The sequence below is a fragment of the Corvus brachyrhynchos genome, unplaced genomic scaffold (genome assembly GCF_000691975.1).
Source record: "Corvus brachyrhynchos isolate BGI_N302 unplaced genomic scaffold, ASM69197v1 scaffold352, whole genome shotgun sequence".
NCBI classification, from domain to species: domain Eukaryota; kingdom Metazoa; phylum Chordata; class Aves; order Passeriformes; family Corvidae; genus Corvus; species Corvus brachyrhynchos.
The window spans coordinates 192164-201723 of record NW_008236631.1 but is presented as its reverse complement, the minus strand read 5'-3'; the positions used below and the strand labels follow the sequence as shown (position 1 = coordinate 201723).

Below are 9560 nucleotides of genomic sequence, written 5' to 3'. Positions count from 1 at the left end.
TCCACAAAGGGGTTCATTTGAGAGTGCACAAGGTCTGTATTGGTGGGTACAACTCGTATTAGATAGCAAAGAGAAAAGGAGGTGAGAACAAACAATTTCCGTAACAGACAGATGTGAGACACTGACCAGCTAAGGAAAGCCCCTTGGCCAGCACCAGAAAGACCCCCTGAGGTTTTTTAGCACTTGTCAGCCGGCTCTCTACCCAGAAAGCACAGCATGGGATAAGTGACCGAGGGTGTTCATTTCATCAAACCTATGCCACTGAGAACAGATACATTAACCATTCATTTGATTTAAAATGGAATAAAAGATACAAAGTCAATAAAAGGTTTGGGTTTACCTCAAAGCACTGCTGTGCCTGTTAGCTGAATGAGTGAGCTTCCCTTCAGTATCACTTTGGTTCTATATGCTTTCTGGGAATGGCAGTGGTTTCTAGGCCATTCAGCATTTGCCTGCATGACCGATGTGTTTTCCCTCCTGCTCACCTGCACTGCTAATGCACTTTCCCCAGGAGACGGAATGTTTGTCATACCAAAATAGCAACTAAATGAATGAAAGTTCAAGCAGGGCTATAAATAGAAAGGGCACCAGGTTTTCACAGTGCACATATAAGCTACTTCACACCCACTTCCTTTTGTCTGCCATTAACTCTGAGATCTGAAGCGGAATAACCTTTCTGCACTTTGGAAGAATGAACAGCAGAACAATTAAGAGACCAAACTGTTATGAGGAAGTCACCAAAGTGCTGTGTAGAAAAAATGGACAGACTATCTGACAATTAGATAGATAGACAGTGCTGTGCCCCACAACCAGAGCTGCCAAATAGTAAATTTTAGCAAGACTTACAGGGAAATCTGGGGGTGGCTGAATGAAACTGCTTTGAGTGAAATTTCACTCTCTCTGTCCTTCTTTAGCCATCCCTCTAGCGCATGATGTGTAGCAGAGCCAGAGCTCAGGCGACGGGAAATGCACAGTGGCCCCTCCTGGTAGAAACCAGCTTCCAGGGCCGTGGGCTAAAAAGGAGGCAGAAAAAACATGTGATGAGTTGTAAAATAAGATAGAAAAGCCAAAAAAAAAAAAAAAAAAAAGCAAGAAATAACTTTTTTTTTTTAAAGGACAAAACCCACTTGCTTTTCCTACCAAAGGCAGAACACGCTGGCACTATTCCAGTGTTGCCTTGCCATGTAAGTAAATGATTTCTTGTATTGCCATAAGGTGTGTTTAGGGCAACTATGGGTGGAAGAGAGGGGGTTACAAAAGCAGAAGGGGTGGGGAGGTGCTCCAGGAGGTCGTGTCAGCTCAGGTCTCAAAGTTCACAAGCCCTCACACTCCACTGCATTTTCCCGTGCTCGCCCTAGACCTGGCTAGAAGTTGTCTTGTAGAAGGCTGTTAATAATCAATAACTGACATTGAGATAAAAACCAAATAGACCTGGGAGAAAGTAGCTGAGTCACGCAAGGTTAGATTAGGTGGCAATTTACTATTTTTAGTTTTAGCTGCTGGATACTGAACAAAATCTCACTAAAAAGAAACACCTGCCCCAAATGTAGGCTCATAAAAATGTAACAAGTTCACAGGCTGGGCTTATCGTGGTTTCACTGTGCGATATGAGAAGCGTATGGATAAAGGGAGCCTTTTCTCTGTTTATGGATGTTCTTTGGAGTTTGGCATGTGGGACACTTGGCCTGTTGGGAGTTTTATGCTGTTTCTAGGTACATATGCAATACTGAGTAATAGAACAAAGTATCACAACATGTTCCGATGTGTCTTGTTGTCTGCTGAGAACTCCAGACCATTTCTGCGCAGCTGTCTGAACAGAGATCCCAGCTGATCCTTATCATTTTGCTCCTTGCAATGCAGGTGGCTGTACTTTTTTTTCCCACTTTAAAAATATTGAGGAAATGAGATGGAAATGCTGACAGACCAACTTCCTGCCTTTTCTTCTGAGCAACTGGACATGCCAGGTATTTGCTCTCTCATCTCCTTTACCTTATTGTGCGCTGTGCTGGGGCCGGCTGGAGGAGTGACTGTAGCTCTCCTGTAATCCCCTGGGGCTTTGCCACTTGTTATTCCTGGGACTACATTTACCCAGTCAGATGGTCACTGCCAGTCTGTTTTCTCTTTCGTCCACCCAAAACACCCCTAAAGGGAAGGGGGCTGCATGAGAAAGGAACTCTAGTCGCGTTTAGAAAAGTGCTGCAGCGCCAAGCTGCTTATGCCAGGAGTTGCACGTCTGTACACAATGTGAGCAGGGAAATAATCTGTCTGGGAAGATGCTGCTTCACATGAAAGCATCTGCCTGCAGCTAGATTCCATCAAAGAGCAGATCTGTGGATTGATTTTCCCAGTATGACATCTTCCATCTGCAGAGCACTCAAAAGTTCTTTTATTAGCTCCGCTGTTGTTCGTGTTTGAAGCAACAAGATGGAACAGCTCACAAAAAGGCACTCAGCTCCCAAACACTGCCCCAGAAGCACAGAAAGTCCCAGGATGGGGTGGTGGTAGAAGCAGAGCCACGATACAGGGGCAAGGGAGTACCACAGGAAAAGCTGTGAGCACAGACAATGGGAGTGGTGAGTCCAGCGCTGGCAACTGCATTTCCCAATCTGTGTTTTTACGGAAGCCCACCTCATCCTCTGTGGACAAAGCCGGAGATGAACCTTGTGCCAGCGCAGCTCACCTGAGCGCGGCACCAGGAGCACTGCAGCTGCCAGCAGTGAAAACTGGCACACTTGTTTGCCCTTTCTGTCTCTCCACTTGGGCTCTCCACATGCACGGGCCTGTTTCCATGCATTTTTATTTTATTTGCAATGATGTCAGAGGCAACCTTTTGATGACTTATGACCCACAGAAGGCTAGGTACCACTGGCTTATGAAACAATGAAGGAAGAAGAAAGTCAGGAAGAAAGTTGGAATAACATTAATTAAATAAACTCAGCAACCAAAAGGACAGAAGTGGCACATAATTTCACAGATGTTTCAGGAGGAGCCAGTGAATAAGGGAGGCTTTCAGAGTACCTAAGAGATTTGGACACACCAGAATATGTTCCCTAGGGCTGAGCCTGAATAGCCACAGCAAACATTTCTGGGCCATAGCACACAGCACATCAGTTTGCTGGGGACTGGGCTCTGCCACAGGAAATGTGAATACCGCACAAGTGGTCTCGGTAAATCCTTGGAAGAACCACACAGATTTGCATATCCTTCTTCAGAAATTGATTTTATTAGGTGGCCTGAACAATGTATTTAGCACAAGTGTGCTTTTATGTCCTCAACCAAACAGAAAGCTCTATTAAATCATAATGCTGTTGAAATACAGTCCCTTACATGCCAGAGGGAAGCTCTTTTTGGGCCATTCCCTGTGCTTTTAATTGACAAGAGAGAAATATGTTGCTCTCCAAAAGCATTTCCTACTGATTCACTTCTCTTTATCATCTGATTTACAGGTCTGATCTTGACTTTTCACCACACCCAGATCTCCCATTGACTTCAAGGAACAGGGCTCTGTGGGGGCAGTGTGAAAGTCACCCAATAAGGGTTTTCAAGAGGAACCTGCTGAGTTCATGAACACCAGAATTTACATAGATCTAAAAGATGCCAACAGGTTCTCTGTGGCAATGACGAGCTGTCAGTGGAAGTGGCCAGCTGCCGTGAAGAGCGACGGTGCAGCAGGGCCCATGTGTTTGCAGTGACAATCCTTCCCACTCCCGGGCAGGGTACAGCACATCCACTGTGTGCTCTGTCTGCATCTCCTCCACTCCCAGGAGTGAAGGAGCTCTCATAAACATTATTTGTGGCTCATGAGGGACTGCAAAGCGTACAAACTCACTGGCCCCCTCCACAATGATACCAGAAGTCATCATCTCTAAGAGAAGCTGGAACACATTACAATTATTTCATTTTCTCCATGAAGAATTTGCCACAGACACTTAGACAATCCTCAGCTCAAATTAGAGACTTCTTGTGTGAGATGCTCCGTAATCACAGGAAGCACAAGCTCCCTTTGGAGAGCAACAGAACGCAGCACTGACAAAGGGCTATGATACAGTGCAGACAACCACTGGGAATGTTGACCCAGCCCCCCCCATCCCGGCCCTGGCCTTGCAGAGGCACTGGGACACACTGAGACTTTGCCAGCTGCACCCTTAGCACATGATACATCCACAGCAGAGTGGTCTTGTGCCTGGATAAACCTACTATTCCAGTGATTAATTATAAACACTGCTTCTGTAACAGTTGGATGGGAAGAAATGTTTTCCTTCTGCTAAGGAGAAAGAGAAATGACACCTTTGAACAGCATAATTTGTATAAATTACTGTACTTTTTACCCACGGCTCATCTGCCAAGTTCTCTTGTTTGGGAGGAGCCTGTGTGTGTTTTGATGTGCAAAGCAGGATAATGGATTACCATTATTAAAGGGCTTACAAATTGGGCAGGCAAGCCCCGGGTGAGAGGTCACTCTGACTGTACAAAGGAAAGTTTGAGCTGAGTGAGGAAGCTCGGGTTTGACTGAGAGAACAGGGAGAAGAGTTTTGTTCTGCAAGACTGCAGGTCTGTCTGTCTGCAGAGAGACCAGCTACAGGCCCTTTGTTTTGTTCTGAGTTTCTCACTCGCGCATTTGTAGACGGCGTTGAGCATGTGTGACAACAGAATTCATCCCATCTCGTGCTCCCCAAAATCTGTCTGCTACGGAGATGAACTGGAAACAAACTCCTCGTCCTGTGGGGCTGGGGAGGGGTAAGGGACGGTATGAAAGCTGTCTGAATGACTAGGGAAGCTTCAGCTGTTCTTCCCAGAGGGTCACATCTCCCTGGGATGGAGATGGAGCCACAGCTTCCTTTGCTCCAGAGAAGGAGCCCTAGACAAATGCATGCTTGACCTGGGTATTGAGCTGAAGGGTCATATCATAGTGACAGGAACGATACTTGTTTAAAGTACGTCAATGTTGCAGCTGAAAGGGATGCTGGCCCTTAGGAAAAAATCCATCGTTGTGCCAGAGAAGACAGAGCTAATGAACACAGATTGGGGTGTCTGTTTACCTGCTTGGAGCCTATTGCTGCTCCACAGATCTCAGGTTGACATTGTCACCAGTTTCCGGGGTGGAAAACACAGGCTTCAGACACAAAAGAAAAGTCTTGTGAAACAAAACCAAAAGAGGAATCAACAACTTGTGTTTCCCAGAAGGCTAAGGAAGGGCCTAGTCCAGCACTTCCCAGAAAACAGTCTGTAGTCTGTAGTGGCTATGGTGACAGTGCTCTTAGAGCAATCCTTACCTTTTACAGCTGCAAATCCTGCACTTATATGAGACTCCCACTTTTCATTTTAAAGAAAGAAAGAAAAAGGAAATACCTTGGTAGCCCACGGGGTTTCAGAAAGATATTAAACTGCTTGACCCCTGAATTCTGAAGGATGATTAGCAAATAAATGCAGTTCAAAATATTTAGTCTAAGATACCATGTTATATCAAGTTTACACCAAACCTAAGGGTTTTTTGAGGGCTCTACTTGTGACTTCTGCGGATGAGGGTTTAGTTACACTGTGCTGTAAGACAGCCATGCTTATTGTCCTAGAAATTCCCTATCAAATGGACTACATTTACAAGCAAAGAAATGCAAATGTAACTTGTGCTTTGAGACTCCTGACTCCTTCTCTTTGGCCCAAGCCTCCTTCTGGCAGCACTAGTCTAGATAGGACAATTTGGGATGGCAGCTTTTACTCAAGGCCTCTGGAGGAGCCTGAGATTCCCTTGAGCTTTTGACTCCCGTTCAAGTTCTTGTGTTCAGCCCCTACCTTAGCCCAAACCAAAAAGGCTTCATTTAGTTTTTAACTCCTTCCCTTTGTGAGTCTCACCCAAATGTCTTCCTAGGACAGAATTCTCTCCACCCTTAGACATTGCTGCTGTCCAAGCTGCCAAAGCTTTGCCTATTCTTCCTTTGTAGTTTCATCAGACTGTGGCAGCAAACCCCAAAGACCTTCCTAGAACTGCCCAGCCTCGATGCAGCGTAAGTCTCCCTCCTCCTACACAGTGTCCTGCAGAGGCCAAAAAGGCCAGGAGGATAATAAAAGGTATTAAGAAAACACAGTTGTGCCACAGTGTACTTTAATAATGTGGTACTGTCTTGAACTCTCAGTCTTACTCATCCCACAGCTCTTTTTTCCCTTCAGAACTACGGAACTCTAAGGTGACACATTTAAAATGGCTGTAGTAGCAAGAGAGAAGAACAGATGAGGCCCTCTCACTTGAAAAGAAGACAACTGAAGGGGAACATGCTGGAGATCTGCAGTGAAGCAAACAATGTGAACAGGGAATGATTTTTCAGTTTGTCCTGTAACACAAGAAGTAGGCAAAAAATAATTGTGTTTATGAGACTGCAGGTGTGAAATGGAAGAGCCTTTTCACCCAGTGATGTGTTCCGGGGCTGCTGCCTGAATGAGCTCACTGGAGCCAGCACTCTTTTTCACCTTTTTTGTGCACCGTTTGCCTGTGGAACTCACTGCCACCACCCAAAGTGAAAGTCAAAAGTATAAACTGGTTCAAAAACTACCTGAAAGAATTCCAAGACGGATCATCAAAGTCTAGTGGACATACTGGTGTGAATGCAATGCTATTGTTTCTGTTTTCTCTTTTTTCCTAATTCTTTTCCTGCCTTCCCATTTTCCTTTCTTTAACCTATATACCATCTTCTGGGACACAGAAGTTTTCTGCATTAGTCCTGGGCTTGAAGAGATGGTTCCTTTTCTTTGCCTTTCAGCCATAGGGTGCAACTATATTTCACTACAGTTAAGAGTCAACAATGAGGTCTAGGATGTGATGTTTTTCTCCAGAAAACAGATTTCAAGGTACCAGAAAGCTTGGCAGGACTATGGATTTACAGCAAATAGAGAGAATATATTGTCCCAAATAGATGGGCTCAGCCCCCGAAGTGTTTCCTAGGGGTTGCAAGTTTTTGTTCACTGGATCCTTCTTTATTTTTCAATTTAGTGCATCACTGTATCTTGGATTTCAAGTACTGCAGATAGCCAGAAAGGCATGTGACCATGTCATCTGAATGTGCTTGGTTCTGGATCCATAAACTAATAAACATTTGACCACTGTCTCTGCACTGAAGTGGTCATTACCAGAAATGATCCATGGTACACAAAACACCATGTCCAGTCCAGGGGTGAGCTGCTATCTGCTGTGTGGCAACATGGCTTCCTGTGAGGAAGAGGGTTCTCACAGACCCACCAAAACCAACAAGGATCTCCGTGAAGTTACTAATTTATCTCTATTTACAGCACCCCCCCAGAGTGGTTTATAGTTTGTGAAGTACTAAACAAACACTGAAATACACGTTGGTTTTACGTCAGTGACATTAACTCTTCTCCATTCCATCACTGTCCCATGGGTTTGCAGAGATGGGCCTGGCTTTAGGAAGTGGTAAGAGAGGGAGGAAAGAGCACAGGGAGATTGCTTGCCCCGGGGCAAAACTAAATCCTCCAGACAGAAGGAAGTAGCATGCCAAAACCAAGAAAACCTTTTAAGACCCTCAAGCATTTTGTCTGAGGCAGTGCTGGAAACCAATGCTGTTCTTTACCACAGCAGAAAGAGAAACAGGGGTGAGAGAAGAGCTTTCTGCCACGAATCAGACACAGGTGATTTGTGAAGGACCAGCTGCAGTGCCTGTCCTGCTTGGATAGCTCGATGTAGCAGAGAAGCCTCATCTGTGAGAGGAGTGGACACCATGCCGTTTCCCTCAGCTGCTGAAGGACAAGTCTACAATCAGTACATTGGCAAGAGGTTTGTGCTGTGGCCATGAGGGCAATTGTGGGTGCTGCAGCCCTGCACCACTCAGCGTAGCTCAGTCGCTTTACTCCCGCTGTCAGGAGAGAAAACACAGACAGAGATTTTTCTGCGGCGAAGCAGGTACTTCAGTGCAGAAGACAAGGAAGAAAAGCAGGGGATGCAGTACCAGGCTGGCTGTGCTGGGGCGCTGCTTCCCAGCACAAATCTAAAAGGTCCTGGCAGGAGGCAGCGCTCTCTCGGCACGAGTCAGTGGAGAAGGAGGAAAGGCAGCTGAAGGGTACAACCTTCCTGTCAAGGTCTTGTGGCTCTCAGCTGAGCATGAGCCTGCTTAGCCAAAAAGGTAGGAGGGAATTAGAGAGTGCTTTTACTCTGCATTTGTTGAACAAAACAAGCAAATCCTAAAACGATTCATTTCTCCACAAAATGTGAGGTCTGCAAACCTGCTTAGTTTTCACTGGAAGGCCAGTAGAGACTTCTGCACAAAAAAGCATACATGAAGTAATGCCAGATCTCTTTTTCTCTTAATTGGTATGTCATAGCCAAGATTATGATGGATATCTAGGAAGCTTCATGGATAACCTGGGTACTGTGCATCCAACACTAGAAGCTCGATGTCTAATTTATTCTACATACTCAACGCAAAACCTACATGTTGAGCTGACAGGTGGTTTTGGTTGCTATGTATATCGATATATTTTGTTTATGCTCTGCCAGACTTCCCAAATGGTCACAGAGCTGTGTGGATCACGAGATACAATACAGAGAATATGGAGACTGCTGGGCAGGTTGGAGGTTACTGACAAAGGTCACTCTGAAGCATCTCAGAGTACCAACCACTTACTCTACCTCCTTCACCTTCCTAAGCTACATCAGAGGGAATAAAACATGTTGCCAGCAGAAGACTAAAGGAGGATGGGAGACTAAAGGTTCAAGGTTTTGTCTCCCATCATGCTTAAGCAAAGATCCCAAATCTCTGTTTAATCATTCCCTGGGTGCACTGTTCAAGGGCCTCTCCCTCCCTGTCAGGATAAAATACCTGCTCTTGCTGCCCCGACAGCCCACAGGTGCTGAGAGTTGCAACATGCTTCAGAAGCCAGCACTGAAACCCTCGCTCCCCTGATGGTATCACTGCACCAACAGTGCAGAACATAAGAGCTGCAGGTCATACAGAGGAAGGGCACCACGACCTGGGAGGTCAGCAGCTCCATCACACTGAGAGGTGGGTCTGAGAGAGATGAAACACTTGAGACCCAAAACCAGAAGGACAGGACTTGAAGTGGTGGTGCTTTATCTCAGGCAGGTGCCCAGATCAATGGGCTGTAAACTGGGTCTTTTTCTCTCCCTTCAGACTCTTCTGCTGGAGCTGTCCTTCCCCATTAGGTGTTTAGTGGTCTGTTTTACCTCTCTGCCTCCACAGTCCAACAGAGCTGCCAGGAGCAGGACCCCCAGCACGGTCCCTGCTCACTACAAGATATGACCAACCTGCTCCTTTCACAAATGTGGCGTTCTCAGGGGAGTGTCCTCCAACCTAACTGTTCTTCTCCACTAATATCAAGCTGAGCTGAGGGTAAGACACCAGATGCATGTGGCCCTGGTTTGAGGGAACATGGCACAGCTTGTTCTTACAAGCTACCCTGGGGAGTGACACCGACCCTCTCTCAAACCTCGCAAAGCTGATGCCACCAAAGCGGAAGCACTTCAACAGGAGAGAAAGAGATGTAGAAGTGGCTCCCTCTGGCTTAACAGCCTGCAGATAAACATGTTCTCAGCAGGA

At 46.0% G+C, this 9560-nt stretch overlaps 1 long non-coding RNA gene across 1 annotated transcript in view; it reads right to left on the bottom strand.

Annotated features, from left to right (window-relative positions):
• Window positions 1-850: 850 nt before the first annotated feature.
• The window catches only part of LOC108444802, a 22830-nt gene continuing 14120 nt past the window's right edge, over window positions 851-9560 (bottom strand). Inside the window, exon 3 of the long non-coding RNA XR_001859504.1 lies at window positions 851-1013. This is a non-coding gene — a long non-coding RNA (uncharacterized LOC108444802). The remainder of the gene's footprint in view (window positions 1014-9560) is intronic.